Here is a 27,738-nt window from a genome sequence, read left to right as displayed (position 1 = left end):
TTGAGCAAAAAATAAATTTCTTTACTATGTCTTTTCAGATTATTAAAAAATACATCATGTACTATAAAAAAATTGAAAACTACAGAAACAAAAATTAAAGTCCAGAAACATACAAGAGGAAAAAAAAAACCTCACTTGTAATTTGCTTAGCTAAACATAAACACTGTTTGACATTTTCGGAGTAGCCTTCCAGTCTTTTCTACTGTGTAAATGATTTTTTTTTATGGCCAGGCCACACCCCTAAAAAGTGAGATCAGAATCTCTTGAGGGTGGGACCCAGCATCAGTGTGTGTGTGTGTGTGTGTGTGTGTGTGTGGTGTGTGTTTTCCTGAGAGGGGCAGGGAGGGAGACAGAGAGGGAGAGAAACATCAGTGTGACGTACATCAGTTGGCTGCCTTTCATACGCCGCCCAACCTGGGACCAAACCCTCTGCCTAGGTATGCGTCCTGACCCGGAATCAAACCCGCAACATTTCAGTTTATGAGACGAAGCCCAAACACCTGAGCCACACTGGCCAGGGCTGTAAATGAATTTTTATGGCAAAAATTAATTTTCTTATGTAGCAACTCCCCACCCAGCTCTGCCCCAAGAAGAGACTTTTTTTATTTAGTGAATTATTTGCTAAGTTCCCTGAGGAGTGTGTGAAAAGAAAAAAATATTTTCGTGGTGTTGGGTTTACTACCAGGTGTTTGTTGGCTGAGTGGGCGCATTACAAAGGGCAAGAGCCGAGTTGCTCAGGCAAGGAGGAGACTTCTAGGACTGGTGGTGGTGGAAGGGAAATGTGTAGCCAGAGAAGAGTAACAGGTGAGGAGAGACTGATGACACAGGAAGAGATTTTTGGAGGGGAGAGCAGGAGTTCACGGAGGAATTATACTTCTGTCTCCATACAATATCTTCAGTAACATTGTTTGCAAACACAGGACTGTCATGAGGGTACCAGAAGCAGAGCTTGGCGGGAGAAGAGCAAGAACAAAGGCTTGCCATAGGGCTGAAACTGAAAGACATTCCCTCCGCACTTCCGGACACGGGCCGGTAGGAAACCTGGGCTGATGACTACGCACGCTGCTCTGTTAGCATTTTCTCCTGTAATTTAGTGATCTCCTCAAGTGTTCCATCTAGTTACCAAAAATCCATCTCTTCCTCCTGGGCTCCTTTGCGGTTGGACAAGGCCAGGCGACTTAGTTTTAGCCAAGGGAAAGTGGAAATGGTTTGTGCCATCTCTAGGCCAAGGCTTTTAAGAAGCAGGGGTGCCCCCTTCCTCCTCCTTCCCCTTCTGCCAGCTTCATGAGGAGGATGACAAGGCCCTGAAAGGTGGGCAGGCTGAAAGGGAGAAGGGGCCTGGTTTCCTGGAAAACCAGCTGAATGCTGTGGAAGAGAACTGAGCGCTGACCAGGAACCCTTGCTTCAGACTGTTCTGCAAGTGAAAAGCACATTCCTACGTACAGCAGCCTAATCTGTCCTAGCTAACACACCACAAATGGATGCAATTTAATGACCCAATATGCTACAATTAGACAGAATAGATAAACTGCTTTTGAAGGTATAGTATTGCATTTTAGTTCAACTGCTCAGTAGCTAGGTGTATATGGTATGCTAGTAACAAAAAAAACCTCAATGAAATTTATAATCAAGAAGGGAGTTATTGGCTAATTGGGAGTCCAGATGTACAGTGAGTGGACTGCATCAATTGCTAAAACGATGAGGAGACTCGATTTCTTTTTGCCTCACTTCTCTTCTATACCCAAAGTGGGTTGCCTCCCAGGGCTAACTTCCTGGTGATCGAGGGAGGAGTGGCGGCAATCAGGACTACAAACTGCCTTATTCCCACAAAACAGGAAAGGTTTCACTTGTGATCAGGCAATGGCAACAGAAAGCTTTGTGCTGATTGGCTCATCCCTGAACCAAATCCTGTGACCCTAACAATTAGATTGCCAGTGGCCTAGACCAATCAGGGCTATCTGCTGGAGCAGAAGGTAGGCTTGGTCCCGCCCACACTACACAGCTGCCACCAATGACACTTATTTCTGTATAGGGATGGAGAGACTGGGTTGCCCAGATACAGGGAAAAAAGTCAACTGATTTTATTTCTCTGAAACAGAGAAAGATCTTTTAGAGATGCTAAATAAAAGGCAAATAATTTCCCCCCTTATATGCATTAAAATATGGCTTTGGAGAAATTATTTTCTGCAAAAAAGAGAAGATTGAAATTGTGGAAAAGGTAGATGATTTAAAGACAAGGACATACAGCTGATAACCTGGGGGAAATGAAATGACTTACAAAGTCTAGATGCTTCAGAAAAAATATTTTATATGAGGTACTTTCATGGTGGGGTGGTAAAAGGTGGAGTGAAAGAGACAGTGGTGTATCCAGATACCACGTGTAGGATATTTAAGTTCAAATTTGTTTCTCAGATGGCCCCCTTTCTGTTATTGGAATACTTTGTCACTCATCACACGTATTAAGCATTACTGCCAAGGGCACTGTCTCAATGCTAAGGTCGGACTAAATATGCTGATCTCAGTTCTTCCACCAAAGAGTGTAAGTTAATTTTCCTGGACATCATACCATGGACTAGAAGTAAAAATGAGGTAGTTAGCTGGTGCTTTCTTCCTATACTGCATTGCTTTACCTCTTAAATGAGAATTAGATAGGTTTTACTCATTGGTTCAGAGAAGACTTGGGCCAATTATTTTAACACACACAAAAATAATTCCTTTCAGCACAGATGCTCTTTGATTGACTTAAAACCCCGCGTGTAAAATCTACACAAACAAAAGAAATGTGCGGAGATCTGCTATAATAAGATTAAGCTCAAATGGCAAGGCAGGTGTGGAATTTAAAATTAATTGTAATGCCAACTACAAAATGGTCCAATTTTCCTTCCCACGGCTCTGCAGAAAACAGAAGCAAGAGAACCTGCTCTGTTTGTCCTTCTGCCCTCCCCCTGCCCCCAGAGCAGGCCTCATCTTTCCAGTGAATCCTCAAAATCCAGTCCAGCTCCCACGTCCTCCATGGAATCTTCCAGGACTGCTCCCACTCCTAACTCTAGACTTCCTGGCACTCACTGAAACGGTACTAAAGAATAGGGGTTCGAAGCTGAGACTGTAACAGGGTGCAGCCAAGAGGGGAGCCCCAAATAGGCACTTGTAATAAGATCCAGAAGAGCTTGGAGATAATTGGCTCCATGCCACAGGGACACCGGCCCAGAATGCTGGCAGCTGTGGCCAATTGTGGGAGGAGCCGGAAATGGGGCTGCAGAAGAAGATTGGTGCTGGGATTTAAACCCAGAGAGCCAGCCATTTGGCATCTCTCTTTTGGGACCACATCTCTCTATTTTGGGACCACGTGTCTGTTTAGGACCATGCGGCTTTGGTGTCTTGGTTGGGACCATGTGGCTTGGGTGAGAGTCAGGACCACAAGGCTTTGGAAGTGCTCCCTTTTGCCACGTGGAGGGTGCTGGGAGGACTGTGTGCATTTGTGGGGAACTTTAGTTTGTGTCATTTCAAATGGATAATAAATTCCTTTCCTTTTCACGAATCTCTGACATTGAGAGACGTCTTTCTTCTAGCGGTGGACATAACAAACCTGGGGGGGTTCCTTTTGGTAACAGTATATCGTCCCAGGCCCCCCCTTGTTGTTCTGTAACAAGACTGTGATGTCAGACCTGCCTGTGTAGATCCTCAATCTGATAGCTGGTAACTGGGGCTCCTCCCCTCTGAGCCTGCTTCCTCTGAAAAACTGGGACCAAGAGGGTGACAGGGAGAATGAAATGAGATGATGCAGGCAATGAGATAATGTCTGATGAGCAGCAGGCATTAATAAATGTGAGCTGTTATTAATACGTAATATATTGTCTCCTCCCCACTACTTGGAGCAGCACAACATTGGACATGTAATATCTGATCAACCCGTCCCTGTTGCACTGAACTGAACGGGAATGGAAATGTTTTTCAAGGGGTGGGTGCTGTGGGCCAGGTTGGGACAAGACGGCCGGTGACTGCAGGGCAAGCGTCACACTGTGCTTGAGTGGCCTGCGGTGAGTCTGCCATAAACAGAGCACAAAACAACCACCAGACTCCAACCAACTCGACTGAAAGAAACTCCAGGGCTGCTGTTATCACAGCAAGAACGTAAGTAGGGACCATGAGCATCCATGCATTGTCCGAAAGGGCACTGCAGGTCAGAACGCTCTGCCTGATGGCTGGTCAATCAGAAATGTGGGTCTTGTTGGAACTCAGAAATGAGCCAAACTCACTTGTGAAGATTTCAGTGGTTAGATCCTAATGGGGTTGGATGGAAGAGGCAGTGCTTAACATTCTTAAGAGAACAACCATTCTCAATCACCTTTAAAAAAAAAGAGTCAACAAATGAGCCACTTAGAACAGATCTTTATGGATTTGTTCATTGAAACAAGTCCATTAGGCCCTGAACTGAACAACACAAGCCAACCGGCACTTGCACTTGGCATGATGGAAGTTTACTTCTTCCTAAAACACAAACCTCCATTGCTTGTTCATGGCCCATGGTAAGAGACTGGACCACAAAGTCACGTTAGTCAGCACCGGAGCTTGGGCTCTGCTCCCCACTGGGCACTATCTTGGGAAAGTCATGTGAGTCGTCCAAGGATTAGTTTCCTCGTCTCTGAAATGGCACTAATGACTCTCCCTCCCTTGAATCACTGTTGTGAGGATTAAACAAGCTCATTTAGGCAAAAAACTCAGCTTCGTATCTGACATATAACAGATATTCAACAAACGTAAGTAATTATGGTAATAATTGTTCCACAATTCAAGTTTCCTATTATTTTTTCTTCTGCATTGTCTTCAAATGCTGACAACTTTATCTGACCACATCTTTGCATGAAATTTGAAGACAGCACTATGCCATTTTATAGAATTTGCATTTTTTAGCCAATAAATATTCTGAATAGTTCTCTGTGGATATCAGGAATAATAAGGAGCTCCGGCTGGTGTGGCTCAGTGGATTGAGCGCTGGCCTAGGAATTGAAATGTTGCCAGTTCACTTCCCAGGCAGGGCACATGCCTGGGTTGCAGGCCAGGTCCCCATTCGGGTCCCTGCAAAAGGCAACCAATCAATGTATCTATCTTTCATACATCAATGTTTCTCTCCCTCTTTCTCCCTCCTTCCCCTCTCTCTGAAAATAAATAAAATCTTTTAAAAAAGAAAAATAAGGATAAGGGCTGTCACTGAAAACTTGTGTAGGAGATAGAAGAATTAGACCCAAAGGTGAGGGAAACTGATATAATTTACAATTACTTATTTGAGAACTCAGTTCCTCTTCCAAATAGGCTTGCTTCCCTAACCTCAGCAAAACATACTTCAACTTCTTCTCTGGCTTGAGAAAACTTTGATAAATTAAATGCCTTCAAATTATCGATGCACTTGAACTGAATCTAGGAAACTGTGAGTTATGGTATCATATACCTAATACAGCAAGAATGAACTTAAAGCAATCTCCTCAGAGAGCTTCACAGAATAGGCTGTCCTTTGTGCATATCTGGGGGTGATGTCATTGTCTCGCTGTCACTGGGAGGCTGCCAGGAGTTGTGATAGGGCTGGGCCCCGGGCAGTGATGGATTGCACCTCTCACCTGGACCCCTCGTGAACAATCACCCTTTTGTGAGGCCACTGCCCAGGCCTTCCTGCTTGTGAAAGGAAGCACAGACACTTGACCTCCACGACGACTGGAATTCCCATCAGCCTTGTTATAAGAAGGCCAACAGGACTAAATGCAAGCCACAGCTTCAGACAGGCACTGGCGAGCCACGGAGAATTCCCTGAGCAGGACAGACATGGCTGCTGCCTTCCTGGAGCTCACAGTCGATTGGGAAAGACAGCATGTTGAGTAATTGGGCGAATGTGAATGAATGACAGTTGTAATGAGCCCCACAAAGTGCAGAGCAGCATTGGACTTCATACTGGGGAGGAGGGAGGGTTAGGCATGACATTGAAAATGAAATTTTTATATCAAAACAAGCACGGATACAGGATGTAGAATACAAACTTTGCTTCCGTTTTAAAGATAAAGCTGGAAAGTACTTACGTGCCTGGGGCATGACTCCCCACAGTGACTGCAGGGTTAGGAATTCATGATCAGGTCAGCCCGGGAAGTTACTTTCCATAGAACCCCTTTTTTGTCCACAATGCCACTTGGCACATTTTGAATTAAAGTTACTTAAGAAATAGCAGGTGCGGAAAGGACACTGACCAGCCTCTGTCCCTGGAAGCAGGCAGTAAGTCTCCTTATCGGCAGAGACAGGGGACTCAGGGCCCAGAGGGCCGTGCAAACAAACTGCTTAGATTCTTCACTAATGAAGCACCCAAGCCTAAGTTTCTTTGTCTTGTCAATTCCTCACAAATTTATGATTTCTTGGCCTAATAAGTATAAAAGCTGCCTGCAAAATAATATTAACAATGATGATAAAGCTGGAGACAGCAGAGAATCACCACATTTGCCTGAGGTGGGGCTGGCTACGCCTCTGCCCAGGTCAGGGGTGAGGCTTCCAGCTGCTGGGGGTAGCTGAGGAGGAAAAGGTTGAGAAGCCCTGGCCGGGGCACCGAGGGCTTGGGCCCCAGCGGTGAAGCCCTCTAAAAAAATGAGAAGCATACCTACTGGCCAGCCGGAGGACAACCCGTGGCCTGATGACCCCTGGCCCAGATGGTCAGCCACCACCGATTTCACTGTTGTGTCCTTAGCCTAGGCTGCCCCTCTTGTTTTAAGTTGTTATCTTGTCTTCCCTCAAGGGATTATGAGGCTCTCTGTCTTGGGACTCTGAGGAGCTGGGGGGGCTCACACACGAAGGAGAGGTTGGGTGTGGGGGACAGGTATCTGCCCCCCTCCCCTCTCTTCATCCCTCTCTTTGGGTCACTGTCAACTCATGTGTTAATTACTGGTTTAAGTCCATCCCTGGGACACAGTGGACTCAAAGGCTGCAGCCACATGCCATCAGCTGCCCCTCTCTACCCCGACCCAGCCCGGCGCCTTCAAACCTCTGACTGGATTGCACGAGGCACCTCTGAGGCGTGGAGAAGGATTGCCACAGGGTGAGGAATTACTGATGTGAGAAACAGAAATGGCGGTAGAGAGGGCAGGCTCCAGTTCCACCGAGCAGGAGGAATGGGAACACTTGGAAAGATCTTACCCCCTTGCTCCCCAGGGTGGTACCGGTTGCAGGAGAATCTGCATCTCTGGGACCAGGGAAGCACCACACAGAGGGACCTGAATGTTTGCAGGGGCTCACCTCATCACCATTAAGTCCTTGAATTCTGAACATCATCAAACCTGTAAAGGCCCTTAGTGACACATACTAAAGGATAACTGAAAAATTAAAATAACCCCTTAAAAACCTTAATGATGTATTCCTACAGGACTCCAGTTATGTATAATGAAGTTTTGTGCTCTTAGATCCCTTGGCATGCATCACTAGCAGTGGTCTTGCTGTCAGAAGGCTTTCTCACAGCTCAAAGGGTTTTTACCTGTGCGACAATGATTACAGTGAGCAGAGAACACCTGTGCGGATGCACAGATGCTGGTTATTAACATCATGGTCCCTGAGTTGTACACTCCTGCGCACCAGCTCCACCACAAAGTGTGATGCCTTAGGACATAGAACACATTTTTTAAAACACAGAATTTCCTGGCTGGCGTAGCTCAGTGGATTGAGTGCAGGCTGTGAACCAAAGCATCGCAGGTTCGATTCCCCGTCAGGGCACATGCCTGGGTTGCAGGCCACAGCCCCCAGCAACCAACTGCACATTGATCTCTCTCTCTCTCCCTCCCTCCCTCCCCTCTCTAAAAATAAATAAAATTTTAAAAAATTTAAAAAAACACTGAGAATTTAATATATGGTGCATTTCAAACCAATTAGAAATAGTAGGAAATATTCCATAAATGGTATCGGCTGAATTGCTGCCTGCCTGGATCCCAGGTAAGGTAAACTCCCTCTACCTCATCACATACCTTACCCAATAACTAATCCCTCATGATTAAAGAACCAAACACAAAACAAAATGAACACCTACATATATAGGAGAATTTTTTAGAAATAATTCTGAGATGGAGAAACTCTCGCGAAGCAAGACTCCAAATCCAAAACCTTAAACAAAGTAACTGACAGATTCAATTACATGAAAATGGCAAACTTTGTCAATAAAAAGATGCATGAAAAAAATTAAAAACAATAGTATAGCCATTAGGGAGAACAATGTGGAGGTGCCTCAGAAAATTAAAAATAGAACTAGCATTTCCACTGCTGTGTATATATCTTAGTGAGATGAAATTACTGTTTCCAAGAGACGGCTGCACTCCTATGTTCTTTGAAGTGTTATTCACAGTAGCCATGGTAACAACCTAAGTGTCCATCAGCAGGTGAAAAGATGCAGTAAATGTGGTACACATATACAATGAATATTACTCGGCCATAAAAAAGGAGGACATCTCGCCATGTGTCCACGGGTACTGTGTGCTCAGTGGAACTCCTCGATTCTCTAACACTCAGACCTCACAGAGCAGACCTATCTCTCCAACAGAGCATGTTTGGGGCCATGAGTATGTGCAAAAATTTATTTGTGCATCCTCAAAACTCATTGAATCATTTTTTGAAAAGTAGCATTTGTATGAGGGGGCAGGAGTTCTCCAGTTACTTTCCAAATATGATGCAGGAATGTCAGAATTACATGCAGATGTCCTGAAAAGCACAGAATGTCCACAAAGTGATGGGTGTTGAATGTGGGTGCTGCTCACATTCACTGTTCGGTCGTCAGGAAGCAAGTTTTGTGCATCTGACACTGAGGGATTTATTACACATGCAGACATGTTTCTGTGTTTTAGGGAGTTGATTGGTAGTGATGGTTGACAGGAAAGGGGCTGCTGGTTTACATTTTAACCCAATGTCTGGTTTTTGGGAAGGTTCCTGATGGTAAAAGAGAGATGTTTGTATTCACAACCAGAAGTACAGAGAAAAGATTAATGTTGAGGAGAAAATATGAAATAGCTCATTTAAATGTGAAAGAAAAAGCAACCACTGGGGAGTAGGGGGAGAACGGAAACAGACAGTCCACACACGGCTAATTGTGAAACTGCCAATAAATACAAACAATACCCAAACTCACTAATAAAAAGAAAATGCACTAAGTACATACAAAACAATAAACTACTGTTTTAAAAATTCACTAGATAGATGAAAAAGAAAAAGGTCGATAATATTAAGAGTTGTTGAGGATTTAGGAAATCAGGCAATTTTTACATTGCTGATGGCTGTGTGCATTTTTCAAGGCAAATTGGCAGTATCTATTAAAATCATAATGTACATATGCTCTACTTTAACTTATTTTTAGAAACCTATTATTCAGAAATACACAGGTACTCAAAAATATGTGCATCCAAGTGTAAATATCATGGCATTGTTTGTAATAGCAAAAAAATTTTGAGAAGATCCAAAGGTATACCAAGAATTAAAATACATTATGAAATGCAATGCCATATAGTTGGTAGAAGGAGTGGAATAGACTTAAATATACTGATATGGAAAGATCTTCAAGGCATTTTAAGTGGACAGAAAAAGTTGCAGAACAATATACACAATATTCCACATTTATATGTATGTACATATGTGTATGCAAATGAGGCCTATTCCAAAAAAGTCCAGCCATTGTTAATATAATGAGAATGGTTTACACAACATGGATGTAACCCGGCAGCCAAGGAGCATAGACTGGAAAGCCCATGTGTGAACAATGATGACTTCACTGTACTAGTCAGTGGGGCCAGTAGACACTGTTGAGTGAGCATGTGTGCTGTGTGGCCATCACATTCAAAATGACTGGGTGAGTAGAGAAACAAGTTGGCATCAAATTTTGCATTAAGCTTGAACATTCCTCCATGGAAACTATTCAGATGATTCAGAAGGCTGCAGCTATGGGCAACTGGTGACTGGCAGCTTCATCACGACAACACTCATGGGTCATGTCTCATGCAAAGTTTTTTGACAAAACATCAAATCATGCAGGCGACTCAGCCCCTCTACAACCCAGATTTGGCACCCTGAAACTTCTGGCTTTTCCCAAAACTAAAATCACCTTTGAAAGGGAGGAGATTTCAGACCATCAGTAAGATTCAGGAAACCATGACAGGGCAGCTGGTGGCAATTTGGAGAACTGTGTGAGGCCCCAAGGTCCCTACTTTGAAGGGGACTGAGGCATCATTGTCCTATGTACAATGCTTCTTATATCTTCTTCAAAACATATCTCTATTTTTCACATTACATGGCTAGATACCTTCTGGACAGACCTCGCATGTATTTATATACCTGTGAATATTGAATACATATGTTTGGCACGTACGTAGGAAGGAGGCTGAACTGTTGAGAGCATTACCTTGGGAGAGAAGGCATCAGAGGACGAAGTAGCGAAGACGAGCTCTTGCTCGCCGAATGTTCCAGTTTCTTTCTTGCAGTGCTCCTCTCTGTGCGAAGACATAGTCCCATGCTGTGGAGCTCAGGAATGGTCACACAACTTGCTTTCACCAAAAACAGTGATGTGGGTCGCTTTTGTGCAAAGGTTTAGAGGCCAGGCCATCATTCGTCTTGTCTCTTTCTCTCTCCCATGAGACTGACAATGTTCCCGATAGAGGTTGGGTTTTCCCATCAGCTTTGGTTCTGGAGTGAAAAACGCAAGAAGCAGGGCTGTAGCCGACTTGTGAAAAATGTGTAGGGTGAACAAGAAATAAACATTTGTTGCTATAAGCCACTGAGATGTGGGGGTGTGTTTGTTACTCTACTGTAACGTGGCCTACCCTGACTGATACAAATTAAGCAAGGTATCTCCAGGTTTTCTTCTGTTTCTCTATTGCATGAGCATCTGCCAATACCATACACCAATGTATTACTTACAAATACACTAACTTTGAAAAATTGCCATCTTAAAATTACAAATGACTACGTGTTAAGGGCCTTTGAAACTGTTAACAAATAGAAACTGCAAGGCTAAATTCTGGGACTCCAAGGGCAATGTTGATGTGCCTGCCTGAGACCTGAAGGCCAACACACCATGGCTGTGACCTGTAGTGCTGAAAAGGTAAAAGGTGTGTCATCAAACCAGGGACGAAGAAATGTGGTGGTTAATCAGACACGTTAGAAATCTTCTTGTGCACCTTCGTGGAGGCGGTGAGGACCGCAAATGTGCTACCCACTGCACCCCAGGGTAAGGGACATTCTAACCAACACTGGACCACAAGGGCTGCTTTTAAAGATTTTGGGAGACCCTGTTCTTCAGTAAGGATTTCATTGCACTTCAAGCTGATGCACAGCTGTCTGAATATGTCGGTCCCCTAGGATGTGTCCTGAACACAAAAAATTGAGAATGACTGGCTCCAGGAAATAGAGCAGGTAACCGCATGTGGACTCCTGTTTCCTGGTGGCTGCTGCCCCTGCCTCAGATTCCGGACTCTCAACACTGACTCAGTGATTGAGCACCTCCTCTGTATCGGGCACTGTAATCGCCATCAGCAATACAGGTGCAAAACTCAGACTCAAAGCCTAGATCAGTAATACATTCCTAGAGGCAGGGCGAAAGCCGTAGCAGTAGTAGCCATTTCTTTGTGGCTGGGGAGGGGTAGTAGTTTCCCAGAATCGTACCAGGTCTATAATTTCTAATTCTCTAAAAAGACCCTACACGCCCATTGTGATCACCCCTACCTTTTTGGTATGAGGACACTGAGGCTGAGTCAGTCTCCAGTCCTTTTTGTTGTGTACACCCAGTCACCTCCTCTGCAAAGGGATGAATAAAGAATAGCCTTGAGCAGGGAGTGAGTAAGTCTTGAGTCAGACTTCCACCTGCAGAGCAGGGTGCACAGATCCAGCTTTTGGTTCATGCTGTCCCCAGAGTGTGACACAGAAGCTGCTTAGAGGCCAGCCTGACGCTCTGACCTGGGTTAGCTCTGGCTAGCACTCCTCCCAGTTTTGCCCCCAAGCCCTCCTTCTGCTAGTGCTGAAAGGAAACATCTGACTTGCTTGAGGCAGGAGGGTGGGGGCAAGGAGAAGTCCTCACAATAGGTCTGCTGTTAGGCAAAAGGATTCTCCAAGAAGCAGAGCTAGGTTGTGGTGATTCAGAAGGTGCCAAGTCCCTTCTGTGACTGAAGCGGTTGGGGAATAGGTCACGTATTTACCGTGAACTCTAACATTTATCCTGGTTTAAGCCCTCAGCATAGGGAAATGCCCTAGGACAGGGGTTCCCAACTTCTGGGCCAAGAGCTGGTACCCCTCCAGGCCTGTTAGGACTGCTCCTACACCCCCTCACCCCTGCCACACATTAGGAGGTGAGCTTGAATGTAATGCGCTTGCATCATCCTGAAACCATGCCCCGCCCCCATCCTACCTACCTCCCACCCCTGCCTCCATCCATGGAAAAAATGTCTTCCATGAAACCAGTCCCTGGTTACCAAAAATATTGGGGACCACTGCCCTAGGAATTCTAACTCAGACCTGTCCTTGGTTACTTAAGTAAGTTTACCCTGAACGAGGTATAGCAGGGCTCCCAGCCCCAGGCCCTTTTCCCACGCTGCAGGTGAACTAAGAACAGTGAAAAGAGGAGGTTCACCAAAAGAGCCCAGAAAGTCCCAAGCAAGAGACACTGGAGGTGGTCTCCTTTCCTGGGCTCTGCTTCTGGTGCTTCTGGGCTGGGGTCCCAAGGCTCAGCTGGCCTTTGTGCCTAAAGACTGTCATAGCCCGGTGGACACTCATGACAGAGCCAGGGATTTTTAACCAGATGAGCGATTCGGGACAACCTGCAGGATGGCGAACCAGGATGCAATGAGCGGCTCACCTCTATGTTGTGGGTGGAAGTAGGGAAAAAGGAGGTTCATGAAATTCCCTCAACAGCCCTCCAGCTGGCGCTCCAATGACAAATGGAGAGACAGAGGTGAACAGGGTATGAGGAGACCCGCAGGGAGCCCTTCTCCCTGGGATATGAGAAAACTGTGCCAACATGTTGATGGAACCGCAGCAACCAAGGTTTCATCCAAGTTATGATTCAATGAAAAGGGACAGAACTCCTACTAGGGTCCAGTTTTGATCTTCAGAGTGTTAAAAAGCATTATAAACCTTTACTGATGGAATCATCAAGGCTCAGAAGGTGTCACTTGACCTTATCTGTTACACTCACCTGCACTGTTTAGGAGAAATGTTGTGCCCTTGCGAAGCTGGCAGCTGGGGCTCCAAAACATGGTGGTGTAGTGTGTTTGACTGACTATCTCCCTAAACTGTGTGGGTACCTTGAGGAAGAAAGTATCTTCTATTTTTTTTAATCCTTACCCGAGAATATGTTTTATTAACTTCAGAGACAGAGGAAAGGAGAGGAAGAGAGGGATAGAAACATCAATTGGTTGCCTCCTGTACCTGCCCTGACCAGAGATCAAACCCACAGTCTAGGTACGTGCCACGACAGAGGATCGAACCACCACTGTTTTGGTGCACAGGGCAGTGCTCCAACCAACTGAGCCACCCGGCCAGGGTGAGGAAGAAAGTAGCTTGAAAAAAAATCTTTGTTTCCTCTGTGCCTAGAAGGACTCGAAGCAGGATGAAGTGGGGCGTGCAAAACATCAGGTGCCCCCCCCCTCAGGGTCATGCAAAGGAGCCCCTCCCTCAGCTCTGGCCCCTAGGTGCCTCACTGGCCACACCCTAGTTCTGGCCCTGGAGGGGAAGCGCGGTGCCAAGAGGAGACGAGGAGCCAGTTGCTGAGCGGATAAACAAATGAGGTGCACGGAGAAGGACACGCTCATTGGAAAACTCCAGACACTGGATGTTTCGCAGCTGTTGGACAGCCTGCTTGCCAGAAGGTTCGTGTTGACACAGATGAATGGGACCTTTTATAGTGGAATTGTGTTAGCTGGGGCTGCTATAACAAAATACCACAAGCTGGTGGCTTAAACAACAGACATTTTTTTTTTTTTTTACCGTTCTGGAGGCTGGAAAAATCCAAGATCAATGTGCTGGCTGGTTTAGTTTTTGGTGAGAACCCTCTTACTGGCTTGAAGACTGTCTCACACTGTGGAGACAGAGCCCTGGGCTCTTCTGCTTCTTACCCAGACGCCAATCCCAGCCTGGGGGCCCCACCCTCATGACCTCAGCTGAACCTAATCACCTCTCAGAGGCCCCACCTCCAAAACCATCATACTGGGGCAGGGCTTCCACACAGGAATTTTAGTGAGACAGAAGCATCCAGCCCATACCAGAAGTGTGTTACAGTTACCTGTTTTAGGTCTCAGCTTTTGTAAGAAGTCTGATCCCTGAAGTAGACAAAAAATTCCAGGATGGCTCCAAGGTTCCTGGGGTGCACACTCTGTGTGGTCCCCACCCTTGAGGTGAAAGGGTCCGACCCAATCAGGTGAGCCTTTTAAAAGAGGATCAAAGCCCTGGCTGGCGTAGCTCAGTGGATTGAGCACAGGCTGCAAACCAAAGTGACGCAGGTTCAATTCCCAGTCAGCGTACATGCCTGGGTTGCAGGCCATGCCCCCCAGCAACCGCACATTGATGTTTCTCTCTCTCTCTCTCTCTCCCTCCCTTCCCTCTCTAAAAATAAATAAATAAATAATCTTTAAAAAAAATAAAAGGCTTTGCTTATAAAAAAATAAATAAAAAATAAAAGAGGATCGAGAGGTCAGAGATGGAAAAAGTCGGGGAGGTTGGTTGGAAGCAAGAGAGGGATCTTCCTGGGGCCTTGAGGGAGCCAACAGGTCTGGGTGGGAGGGGCCAAGAGCAGTCCCGGGCAATACTCAGCAAGAAAGTGGAGACCTCAGGCCCACAATCCATCACAAGCAGCTGAATTCTGTCCAAAGCCACGTGAGCTTGGAAGAGGACCCCACATGTCAGATGAGGCCCCAGCCCGGCCAACACCTTGACTTCAGCTTTGTGAGACCCTGAGCAGAGACCTGTGAAAATTAATTTGTGTTATCTTAACCCACTTTTTTACACTGCACAGAAAACTAATAAAATCTCCTTTCTGCAATAGATCAGACCACATCACCTGGGTCCATTTATTTAAAATAGCTTCTATTTGGCTGTTGATTACATTTGTCTCTTGTATTAATACACGACCTCCTTTCTTCTTTCTTTCTTTGTAGCTTCCTTTGGGAGTGTACACAGTAATGCAAAGCTACTCTGCCCACATTGTTATTTTAACGCAAAACCATATCACCTTGTCCCCCAGCCTCCACAAATCATCTCCAGGGCACATCCGCTGGTGAGGCTACTGTTTTCGTCCTTCCCGGCTGGTGTTCAGGGCTTCCCAGGCTTAGCACTGCGCTCACCACGGAACAGTGAGACACAGCCCAAACAAACCGCCGCCGGGCTTCTCAACAGGGCAACAGCAGAAATCTCTCCTGCTTGATGAACAGCCTCTCCAAATATCTCCTCCTAATTCCAGTCCTTTTCTGGCCTATAGGATGGGAAGTCTAAGAACGGCTCCGCAGGTACTTCCAGACACTCACAGGAACCCACCCCTGCCGCCCTGGCCAACACTGGGGTTTGAGGCGGCACAAGTGGGGAGGGAAGCCAGAGCTCCGGGTTGTTGGGTTTGCAGGCAGCCTTTCGAGGAGAAGTGCCGGTGTGTGACCTGCTCTCAGGGGAGAGAATGAAAAAAGGCACAGAAGTGGAGCCCCCCAGGCTGGCACCACAGTATGGGGCTCAGTGGCAGGGCTGGCCCTCCCTTTGTTCCCTTTTCTGATGGGCGGGACCATTAGCAGTTGCATTCATCTGGAGGACTCTGTTGCATTAAGGGCCCGCTCCATCTGGTTTAAGAATACTGTTTCTTGGCTTGGATAATTGGTTCCCTTTGACCCGCCCAGTGTTGGTTCCAACTTCACCAACTCCCCACACAGTACCCCCCACCTCCCCCACTCCCACCCCAAATCTCCAGCCCTACCCCATGGGGAAAGGGTGCCTCTCTCCTCTGTTGTAGCCATCTGCCCTGTGCCAGCAGGTCAGGCTTGGGTCACATACCCTTCTCTTAAATCAGCACCGTGGCTAGGGAGATGGAAGTCACCATTTGGCCGGGACAGGGGCACATGGCCACTCCTAGAGCAGGAGTACGAGGTCACATGGACGGGGGTGGGGGTGGGGGTGGGGGAAGGGTGAGTCCCCAGAGGAGAACAGGGTGCTGTTGACAGAGCGGCTGGAATGGACACTGGGTGGGCCAGAGAGGCCCTTGCCCTCCGGCAGGGCAGTCTGACCTATGCTAACGAGGGGTGGAGTTGGAACGCTGGAGACCCGGAGAGGCAGTCAGCAGTGGAGGGTTTCTCGCACCCCTGGCTTCCACGGAGCCGCCCGAATCCTAATGTGCCTCTGTCTGTGTGTATGCATGTCACCCAAGTCACAGCCTAGAAGCAGAGACAAGGTGTGGGTTCGTAGCACGTTCCTCCGCCCCAGGCCCTCGGAGTCCCACTCTCGGCTCCAAGGCGCCCCTGTGCCCGCATTCCTCTGACAGTGCACAGCTTCCCCTCAACACACGAAACACCTGGGGCCACAGGAGGCCTTTGCCCTGGCGGCCTGGCCTGCCGTGTGTGGGAGGCTGGAGAAACCCTAAGTCCCAGGCCTGTGGGAGCCCACACTGCCCCGGAGCTACCGCTTCTCTCCATGGGTTCACAGGGTCGATCCGTCCCCATTCATGTGCTATCAGGCCTGCACCTGGCAGGACCCTCCTGCACCCACTTCCTGTGGGCTCTCCCTCAGACACCTACCTGTCAGGAGTACTGGGACCCCTGCTTTCTGGGTTGGGGTGAAGAGAGGGCTCTCAGAAGTTGTTGCTAAGCTCTGGCCTCACCACTCCCTGGGACAGACTGACTCCGTTTCTGCTTTGCTAGTAAAACTTCCCTATTCCATCAGAGGGTTCAATGACATTTTGACAGCCAGGCAGATTTTCATTATATGGGACACATATTTGGAAACTGAGCCCCTAGCAGCTGGGTATGCCGTATGCCAAAGAAACAAGCCAGTTCGTTTTGCCCAATTTTATGAATATTGGGGTCTATTATGAAACCACTGTAATGTATAACAGTATATCTTAAAATGAATCCCAGTGGCATTATCAATTTGATTATTGGTACTTAAATTAATTTTATACTTAGCTCGAGGAATATTAATTTGGTTGAATGATTCATTTATATATTAAACCCGCATTTATTGAATATTTACTAAGTGTAGGGTCGTGAGCCAAGGGATACAGATGTTTAACACTGCTCCCGAAGCCCACAGTCAGCTAGATGAAATAAGCACACAGTACAAAGCAGCTAAATGTGGTTCTGCCTCAGAGCCGGTCAGTTTCTTTAGAAAGTCAGCTTACTGGCGGTAGTCAACGAGATGGCGTTGCACAGTCCAAAATTCCTTGAGAACAGATCTCACACGAAGTGCTCTTACCGCTAAGTCAACACACAAACGAACAAAGAGCCGCAGGGGAACCTGGGGAGGTGTTTGATGTGTCTGTTACCTTGATTATGTTGATGGTATAGTGGGTGTTTGCATATGTCCAAACTCATCAAATTGTATACATCATATATATGCAGTTTTTGTATCTCAATCAACCCTTAATAAAGCTGTTTAGGAAAAAAAGTCAGCTCACCCTAAGCTCACCTAACTCCTAAACCCTGAGGGGATTAAGTGAAGTTAGCTGAGGTCTGGCTCAGGCGGCTGGCATAAAAAGGGCCACTGAGAAGGTCTGAACACTGGAGCAGACCCGGGAGCCTGGGGAGAGGCTGCAGTGTTGAAAGGAACCCTCCTGCTCCCAAATGAATCAGGCTCTTTGGACCGCGCTGAAAGAAGCTGTGTGAAACCCAGCGGAGAAAGTGACTAAATCATTCTTGATCATCTGGCTTTTAACAAGAACAAGGTGGGAACTTCAGATTATCAATGACACATTAACTATGTGGAGAAGCTGCCGGTCAATACGTCGTATAAGACTCCATGAGAGGCGATTCATCACGTTAAGTCAGAACAGGTAGCAAGCACTGATTGACAGGCTCAGCTGGCATCGCCATGGGCAACCTGCCTCAACAACTTGGATCCCAAGTTTAAACATCTCTGAGAAGGGCCCTGGTCAGCCTATCTTTGGTCAGGTGGCACCCTGGGACCGGTCAACTGGGGCAAAGCTCATGTCATAGGACATGGCTGATGATTCTGTAGCAGCCACGGCTGTGCAGGGAAGGGAACTGTGTGGAGAGTATAGCGATGGGAGGAGCTGGACAGACAAAAATACATGGCCGGTATGCCTGACGTCAGCCAGAGAGATTTTCGTAGCTCAATTTTAATTTCCTGCCACTGAGCATGGACTTATTGCTGTTACTTCTATGATGCAGATATTAAACCTTGGTCCTGAAAAATGAACTGTGGATGAAATAACAAATCCCCACCGGAACTGTTGAAACTGGACATTGTCATTCACCCCGCACCACACAAGAGCTGGACCCGTGGGGCACTGGGGTCTCTACCCTGAAGCCGGCCTATGCCCCAAGCTGCTCTACCTGCTGTAGACTTCCGTAACACGAACACACGAATCCCCGCCTTCTCCTGGATTCCCAGCCGCCATGCATTAAGCCCCACGTCTGACCCCCTCCCTGGGGTGGTGAAGTGAGCCATAATTACCACCCCAGAAAGGCTGCCTTCAAGACAAAGCTCAGTGCCAAGGCTGGGCAGAGCACCGATGGATGAGTGTAACCGTCAGAGACTGAGAGTTAACCTTGCTGCAGGCGGTCAGCCCCAAAATTGTCTGGGAGAGCTGGGCAACCCCAAAAGACCATCTGGGGAGTTGCTACATTTTTCCCGACTGCCTCTTCTCTCCATACTCCTGGCATAGGGAATTCAGGCTGGCTGGAGTGAGTACATGAGGTGACATATGAAAAAATAAATCAAGACTTGAGAGAATAACAAAACTTTACTATGGATTCTGTTGTAAGTACATTTGACTAGTTTATAAAAATGCTTGGAAACCACACGCAACATGCAAATCGCAGGGCAACCAACAGATGGCCATCTGGTGCTTCCCGTTTTCCTGGAGGTGACCCTTCAGAGACGTCCCCGGGGCCTCTGCCATCTCCTGCCCTTCCGGGGGGACCGAAGGGTGAAAGGAGGGCAACACGTGAAGCTGGCCAGTAGCCTGGCCGCATGAATCGCTTCATAAACCAGTGAAACCCCGATACAAAGCTGTGGAAAGACAGCCCAGCATCCGTGCAGTGTCCAGGACTCCTGGGATGATGCCTGCGACAGAGGCCACTGCCCAGTTGTCAGACCAGAATGCTAATGTGGTGGCATCAGAAAAGATTTCTCCTATTAGTTGTGGGTAAAGAAATGATGAAAACATCCAGTTTTTAAAACCCTAGTAATATGAGGAGACAATGATCTCCAAGTCCCTGGTCTTTAGAAGGAACCACTAGAGTTTCTAATTGCTACAGCTGTAAACATTTCTATGTTCTTTTTTTCTTCTGAGTGTAGACAGCCAGCTGCGAGCTTTGCGGGAGGCAGCATGGCACAGTAGAAAGAAGATGGGCTTCGAAGGCAGGCAGCCTAGGAGGGAACCCCGGGGGCCCTTCCTTAGCTGTGTAGCCTTGGACAAGCTGTATAACCTCTTAAGCCTTAATTTACTTATCTAGAAAATGGGCATAGAACCTCCCTGATGTGAAAACGTATGTGAAAGAATGCACACAAACCCTTAGCTCATTGCTTGGCACACAGCAGGCTTGGAGGAAGACAAGTGTTTGTGCGGGGAGGGGCAGAAGGTGGAACAGGAGGAAGGCAGGCATCGTGGGAAGGTGTCCTGGCTGGGCCACACCCACTTGACAGCGAGCGCCTTAAGGTTCTGTCTGTGTCCTGCTCATCCTGGAATCTCCGGCACCAAGCACGGGCCGTGTGTAACATGGGCGCTCAGGAAGTGGTTGCTTGATGGAATGGAGCCATAGCTGGGCCCCAGGCGGGAGAGGTTCCCAGAAGGGAAGGGAGGCAGGTGAGAGAGGAGAGGACAGAGAGGCAGGAGAGCGGCAGCTGGTGGGGAGGAAGGACACAGATGACGAAGCCTGAACGAGGGAGATTCCAGATGATGAACTCTAACTTTGCCCTGTCATTAGGGCCCCTGTAAAATTAATGGACTTGTGATGGAACGGTTTCAAAAGTGCTTTGGAAGCCAGACGGGAAGCTTATGTCATTGTTTTCACTTGCAAGCTCAACTGAAAATAACGAGCCTGGTACTGCCTGCAGGGAAGGTCCAGGCATCCTGCCGCCTCTTCGTCCTGCACTGCGAAGCCAGAGCCTCCCCACGGCCCTGCAGGTGCCCTCTCGAAGGGGTATGGCTAATGCAGCTGGCGTGGGGAGGCGCTCGCTGTGAAGCAGAATGGGGCAGGGGGAGGCAGACGTTCCGACCTCACAACAAAACACATCCCACGTCTCCTGGCAGAGGCGAACAAAACACTGAAAGCTAACCAAATTCTGAGGCTGGGTGCCTGGGCAGGGGGCTTTTGAGCCTTCAAGAGAAGCTGTATTACAGTTACGCATGAACACTGTTGGAAACCAGTAAGCTGCTACATGAATAAAAGGCTTATTGGTCATTAGTGTGGGGACAAGAAAAAACACCAGACGAAGAGAAATGGCAGGGTCCTTCCACTCATGTTGCAACCCACCCTGTCTGACAGGCCCCCTAACCTCTCTGGACCTCTGTCTTTTCACTTGCAAGACAAGGACAGCTTCCCCAACCCCACTCACAGTCCAGAGGACCCCTGCTTTCTCTGGGCTCCGAAGGCACGTAGCCCAGCTTTGTGCTTGACATGTATCTCTATCTGACATGAGATTTTTTTTTTATACATCAGTTAGTTGTTTACACAACTCTGACACAGCAGATTATAAGCTCCATGAAGGCAGGGACTAGTGGGAAACACAGTCAATAATTATTTTCAATCATTCATTTAACAGGCCTTGACTGAGCCCACTTGGCACTGTAGTAAACTCTAAGAATACAGCGGTGAGCAACCCATAAAATCGTTGCTCTCTGAGAGTTTGCTTTCTAGTGCAGAAGGTAGATAACAATGGCAAAACATATCATACCATATACAAGAAAAATAAAAGCAGGACTCCCGCACTGCACATCTCCAGGGGGCGCTATTCCTACGGGACACAATGTTAATGGTGCTCCCTGGATTGTGCAAGAGCAGCTGCCCTGGTGATGCCATAGCCCCAGGGTCTGGCCCAAGGCCTGATATGTGGTAAGCATTTTAGAAACAGTATTAAGGAATGAGTGAATGACATAGTATGTGGTCTTTCTCGGTGTGGTAATGTGTTTTAATGTCCTCCCCCCTCCCCACTTTCTGCATACACTTCCTGGCCCCTTAAAGTCAGGTAGGGCCACGTGACTAATTCTGCCCAGTGAAACATCAGTGTGGTGGGATTCACCCCACCTGGCGGGCGTCTGACCTCCAGCTGGTTTTTCCTCCTCCTGCTGACCAAGGCAGCTACAAGATGCCGATTCTCTATCACCCAGAGCCCCTGAGCGATGCTGTGGAGCAGAGCAGACCCTCACTGACTATGAAGCATTTTCAAGATAAGCCTTTGTCATGTTAAGCCGCTGAGGCTCTGGAGTTTGCTTGCTGCAAGCTGCAGCCTGACTAATGCTCTCACCCTTCTGTGAACTCTTAGACATTGGCCCCGGGGCCATTGACCCAGCCCAGCACAGAGGTATTCAGTAAAAAAAGAACCGAGAGATGAGAGAGCAACTAGTAATCACAATTCACGAGTGGTATCAGTGCATTTTTTTCCTCTGCAGACATTCCTCAGCTCTTAGGGAACGCACTCCTGGGGGCCCTGGGCCCGTCCTCAATGGCTGGACTGTTCGTTTCCAAGGGGTGGGCTTCCTCTTACACGCAAGGCCATCTCTGTGGTGAGGTAATGCTGCCCTTTCCACACGGGACACAAATCAGCCAGCTTCTTTCCATGTGATGCAAACAACCCAGAGAGAGGACACGATTTGGGACGTCTCTAGGCCCCCAGAGTTGAAGCAACGGGGGTCACTGCCTACCCAAGCCTCTCCGTGTGGCTCGCACAAAACAGAGACACTTGCAGCTGTGCTGTGAGTGTAGACAGAGGTGTGGACCAACGTGCTCCATTCCCCACAGGGCCGGAAACGCACCGCTGCAGATCCAGGGCTTCTCGAATCACCTGGAGGGCTTATTCAAAACCAGATCGCCAGCCCTTGCCCCCAGAGTCTGTGACTCCGCAGTGTGTCTGGGGTGAGGCCTGAGACTTCGCATCTCTAACAAGCTCCTGGGTAGACAGTGCTCTGCCTCTCAGCATCAAGGTTAAATGCCATGCCACTAAGATGAGCACTACCACCTGCTGCCAGCCGTGAAGGATACAGAACAGGCTCACTTCTATTCAGGTTGCCCAGATCAGAAGTGGGGAAAGGATGGAGGAAAGATCAGCTGCAGGGAGGGGAGGGGCTGGGAAAAAAAACCCCATTCGAGGGTAACTGCCCGGAAGGAGGGCCAATGGGTGTCACTAAGGAAGGTCCCGGGAGGAGAGCAGGAGGACACTGGGGCCAGTACGAGTGCAGAGGTGGTCAGGGGAGACAAGTTTGAGAGCTGATCATGGGAGAGTGAAAAGAGCACTGCACTTAAGAGTCCAGAAACCTGCAGTCCGCTCCCATAAGGCCTTGCAGCTGCTGGTAGCAGCTAAGACTAGCTGCTCTGAAGTCATTGAGGCAGATCTAACAGCACTCACGGATAGATGCTGTGAGGTTGCTGGGTGGGTAAGCCCAGCCCAGGCCCCTATGTCCAGCGTACTATCTGTACCAGACCTGAGACCCAGGACAAGAAGCCACCAAGCACTGCAAAGCACTTCCGCATATTCGCACTGACTTACTCCCCGCGGTCCCAGCAGGGTTGTGCGGTGTGGAGGGGTAGTGTGGGCGGCCATGACTCACTCAGCCTCGTGAGCAAGCAGATGCTGCCACTGCAGCCAGCCGCCACAGACACAGGCTACATCAATCTCAGATCCCTGCAGGGGGCAGAGAACAAGCCGCCTGAAGCCAGTGAGCTGGGACTGCTCTGGGTGCAGGCACCAAATCAGTGAGCACAGCTCGTGCCGTGCTGGCCCCTGAGCTGTCTGAGGAGCTGAGCTGAGAAAGGCAGGCACAAAGCTGGGGCAGGGACTGGAGCATGTGACAAGCAGCAGATGGGAGGCTGTGGTGGTGGCACGGGAGCATCAGGCTGACTGTGGAACATTTGTGTGTCAGTGGTGGGGTGGGAAGAGGGGATGAAAGCACCCCTCCTGGCTCTCGCCCTGACCTCCTGCTTGGAAAGACCTAGCGCCTATGGAACTGCTCCCTCGCCAGACAATGTGGACCTGCCCTCCATCCCAACTGGCCAGGAATGTACCTGGAGAGAAAGGGGAAACCGGGGCCAATGGCCTAAGCAAAGTCCCACCATGTCCAGAGGCAGAGTCAGACAGGGCTCCTGTATCCTGTGCACTAATCCCTCATCGTTGGAATATTTGTTTATCCTCACCCGAGGATGTTTTTTATCGCTTTTAAAGAGAGAGGAAGGGAGAGTGAGTGAAAGAGAGCGACAGAGAGAGACAGAGAGAAAAACATTGAGGTGAGAGAGAAATATCAGTTGGTTGTCTCTCGTACATGCCCCAACCAGGGATTGAACCCACGACCTGGGTATGTGCCCCGACCAGGGATTGAACCCGCCACCGTTTGGCTTATGGGACAACACTGCAACCAGCTGAGCCAGGGCACTCCTTCATCGTTTTCCACTGGACACCTGTCCCGAGGAAACAAACTGATGGGCCTTGGGAATTTCCCTTGCCTTGAGTATCTGCTCTCCGAGGCTGTGGGTGCTGCCATTAATAACATGCTCTGCTTTTCCCAAAGGCAACAGGGCGTCTCCAGCCAGCTGTCCCGACCTTCCTCACCACCCCACAACCCAGGTCAATGAGTCTCCACTGGCTCCATCAAGCAGACAGCAGAAATCCCAAGAGTCTCCAGGTGTCCCCAACAGCTGTCATTACCGGGTGGGGGAACAGAGCCAGAGCTGGGCCTGCTGGCTTTTCACAGCACCCCTTTCCAGGGTAGGTGAAGGTCTACACTCACCAGTCCCATCTGGGGGTTCTCAGGCCGTGTCCCCAGCTGTCCCCTCGGTTCCCAGCTGAGGCTCACAGCTGGCTGTGGTGGCGTGGGTGCGTCTTCACACCTGGAAGACCCTCCACCCTGCTCAGCCCCCACCTCCCCAGCCCCACCACAGCCCTCAGCCCTTCCTTCCCCTTCCTCACCCGCAGGTGGGCAATGAGGGACCTTCCCCTTCCATTTCAAGGATGGGCTAAAGGCCACTAGCTGGGCCTCACCCTCCAGTTTCCCTCCCAGCTCCTGTTGAAAGAAAATCCCTTTGCCCACCCACCTGCCTCTTTGATCCATTAGTGATCTCCTTTCTCCTGATTGTTCAGCTTCTGCTCTTCCGTGAGCTCCTCTGCCATCTATAAGCACAGATGGCTCTGTCCCGTGTGAAAGAACAACCAGGCCAAACACGGGCTCTCCTCTGGCCACTCTCCTGCCCCAACTGAAAAGCGGCTCCTCGGAGCAGCTTGCACTCTTCTCTCCCCGTCCGTGCCTCCCAAGGGGCCCAAACCTCTGTGATGCTGGCATCTCAGCTCCTCCTCCTCTACTCTACGGCCCCCATCCCCACCTACCAGGGACAGAGTGGCACCTGAGGCTGCCTCCAATGTTCCTAACAGGTCTAGCCCCCAGGGCACCAGAGGGGGTTGGGTTCCAAGTAAGGGGTTGAGCAGGGCCCCCCCCACCCCACCCCAAGCAGTTACGCCGGTGCTCACAGTTTCCTGAATGGCCGCTCCAGCTCCAGCCCTTGCCCTCCCTACCCACTCCCCTTCTCAAACTGGCTGCTGGGGTGGAAGGCCAAGTGTGTGAGAGCGGAGCCCAGGCTGTGACTTTGCTCTGTCCCCAGAGCTGGTCAGCGGCTGGTCAGTATGCAGAAAGGCCAACGTACTTCCAGCCTCACATAGATTCTTCCCCAAGGCCTTCTACAGCCACCAAAATGGAGACTCTCACGTTTCAGAGGAACATCCCGGCCCAGGGCCCACCCCTCTCACTGGGGACAGCAGGCAAAGGATCAGCCTGTCTGGCTCGAGCAGCTCCCAGGACAGAAGGCTCTCCTCTTGACGAGGGAGTCTCTGCGGAGACTTCGGCTGATGGAAACATCTTCCTGATTTTGATCTGAAATCTGCCTCCTTGGAACTTCCACCCATGTGGTTCTGTTCCCCTGGTCCTTGGAAGAAAATGTCTCGTCACCTAACTGGTCTTTCAGCTACTGTAGGAGGTGAGTGTGGAACTTTTTGCCTCCGTTATAGGAAGCGGACACCTGGGGAGGATAAACAGCTTGTGAAAAAGTTCAGGTGGAGGTGGAAACAGAACCCAAGTGTCTTTGCTTCCCAGGCCAGCCCTCCTTCCCATTACTCTGTGTTTCTCAATCTTTGCCCATCGTGATTGAGTGCCTACTGTGTGCACCTGGAGGAGTGGGTAGGCCGAGGCACAGGAGACCTCGCTCCTCACTCCAAAGTGTCATCGGTTCCAGCTCCAAAAGCACACCCCCACACTCACACACACACTTTGCAGCACTTGCTCAGCCAGCACACTGGGTGGCCTCGCCTCCATCCCAGAAACCCAGGCCTCTTCCTTACTTTCAGCTGCTCCCCGAAACAGCACAGGCCGATTGGTAGGAAAGGGGAAAATGCAGAGGAGCTTCTCTTAACCAGAGAAGAGAAGAGCCTGCACTTGAAAGAAAGAAGAAAGGCCAGAAGAAGAGTTTGGAAATGATAGCTGTCAACACCAGGCTTGGGAAGCCCGCACAGAGAGCTCGGGGGTGGGTGGGTGCGCGGGCGGGATGCTCACCAGGTGCCAGAGCTGAGTCGTGTGGCGGAGGGAAGGGAGGGTGCAGGGCCGGAGCCGTGCCAGCACTGCAAACTGGACGGCCAAGACCTGGTCTCAACAAAGGCAGGCTCTGGCACATTCCAAGTACCTGGCTCCGTGGGCATGCTCCACCCCCGGAGATGTGTCTTCATCTTCATTAAAGGCACAGCACCCGAATTCCAGTGTCTGGCTGAGTATCCGGCCGTCAGCATTAGCACTAGGCACTCCAGGCTTCACTTTGTCTCCCCCGGATGGCAGCGTGCATTCCACCGAATCCTGTGGGTGCAGAGAGACCCAGGCCCTCTTCTCTGAAGCTTGTGGGTGCACGTGATAACCGACATCTTCTGGTACGGATTGAATGTGCCCCCCGCCCACGAAGTTCATAAGTTGAAGCCCTGACCCCAGTGTGATGGTATGAGAAGTGTGATTAGGTTTAGATGACATCATGAAGGTGAAGCCCCCCGCCACCCACCCCCCCTGTGATAAAATTAACGCCCTTATAAGAAGACAGACCAAAGCTTCCTCTCTCTGCCCTGCGAGGACACAATGAACAGGAAGCCAGGAAGCCAGGAAGCGGGCTCTCACCAGGAGCCAAATCTGCTGGCACCTTGATCTTGGACTTCCCAGCCCCCGGAACTGTGAGAAGTAAATATCTGTGGTTTATGAGCCACCCAGTCAGTCTACGGTAGATTGTTACAGCAGCCTGAGCTGACTAAGACATCCCCTAGGATGGTCAGAGGCAGAACATGCAGATATCTGATAACCCAAGCAGCGTTTACGGACAAGGCAAGACTTGCCGAGCTCGGCTTCTCTGGGGGGCAGGGGGCGGGAAGGAGAACCGTCACCTCTGTGAAGGCTGCACTTGGCTCAGGATCTCTGAGTGTCAAGCTGAAGGGCTGGTGTTGGACTCCAGGGCTCCCAGTGCGGATCTGATGAAAGACAGTCCCCAAGGAGATGACGACTCCTACCAGTGAGCTGTGGGGTTCCAGACAAGTGGGAAGTGAAAGGACGATCTGGGCACTCACCCTGTCTTTGCCGCTGATAGCTGTGTGGCCTTGGGAAATCGCTGCACCTCTCTGAACCTTGGTTACTTCATCTCTCGCAAGAGGATAAGATCTGATCTGCTCTACCCCTTTGAGTGTGGTTGCAAACGGGCATATATGAAAGAGCTTGGAAAAATTTAAATCTAAGGATGAATTTTTATTCTGAATGAAATATTCTAGAAGTGTTCAGGCAAGGTCATGTGATGAGGAATTTTCTCTATTCCTGAAAATGTGCTTAAATATCATTTTACTGAAGCAGGCTGGGGAACGGGGGACCCCTCAGCACCCCGGCGTGCCATAGTCTTCACGGGAAGGATGAAGCCTGTGAAATGCAGCTGGGGCATTTTGGGGTCAGGCTGGCCAGTCCAGTGACCCTGCTGGAGTTGTGGCAGAAATCCAGGGCATCCTGCAAACACTCACCCTGCTGGGGTGCTCAGTGTCAGAGTTTTGGCCTGCCCGAGAAGCGCCTGGGGTGCCGTGGGTGAGACAGAGACTCCCACAAAGCAACATGCCATAGGAACCGTAACAGGGGCTTATGCCGATCGCTAAGTGAGTGCAGAGCTGAAGATCAGTTACCACTGAAGAAACCAGGGAAAGCCTCAGGGAAGAGGAGGCAAGAAGCTGGATGATGCCTTTCATGATGACAGGTTCCTCTGGGCCAAGGCCAGGGCGGTGAGTTCCTGAGATTACCGGAGGAGCCAGGGACACGAGGAGGCTAGGAGTCAAAGGGAT

At 49.2% G+C, this 27,738-nt stretch overlaps 1 protein-coding gene across 1 annotated transcript in view; it reads right to left on the bottom strand.

Annotated features, from left to right (window-relative positions):
* SIPA1L1 (signal induced proliferation associated 1 like 1) overlaps positions 1-26,073 on the bottom strand; it is a 421,848-nt gene extending 395,775 nt beyond the window's left edge. The window contains exons 1-2 of the mRNA XM_036011668.1: positions 25,946-26,073; positions 10,397-10,677 (exon numbers count right to left, since the gene is read on the bottom strand). The gene's annotated coding sequence lies outside the window, so the exon portion shown is untranslated. The remainder of the gene's footprint in view (positions 1-10,396; positions 10,678-25,945) is intronic.
* Between the last annotated feature and the right edge of the window lie 1,665 nt (positions 26,074-27,738).

The sequence above is a fragment of the Phyllostomus discolor genome, chromosome 1, assembly GCF_004126475.2.
Source record: "Phyllostomus discolor isolate MPI-MPIP mPhyDis1 chromosome 1, mPhyDis1.pri.v3, whole genome shotgun sequence".
In the NCBI taxonomy this organism is placed as follows: domain Eukaryota; kingdom Metazoa; phylum Chordata; class Mammalia; order Chiroptera; family Phyllostomidae; genus Phyllostomus; species Phyllostomus discolor.
The sequence above is the reverse complement of the archived record's forward strand: the minus strand, read 5'-3'. Positions and strand labels throughout refer to the sequence as shown.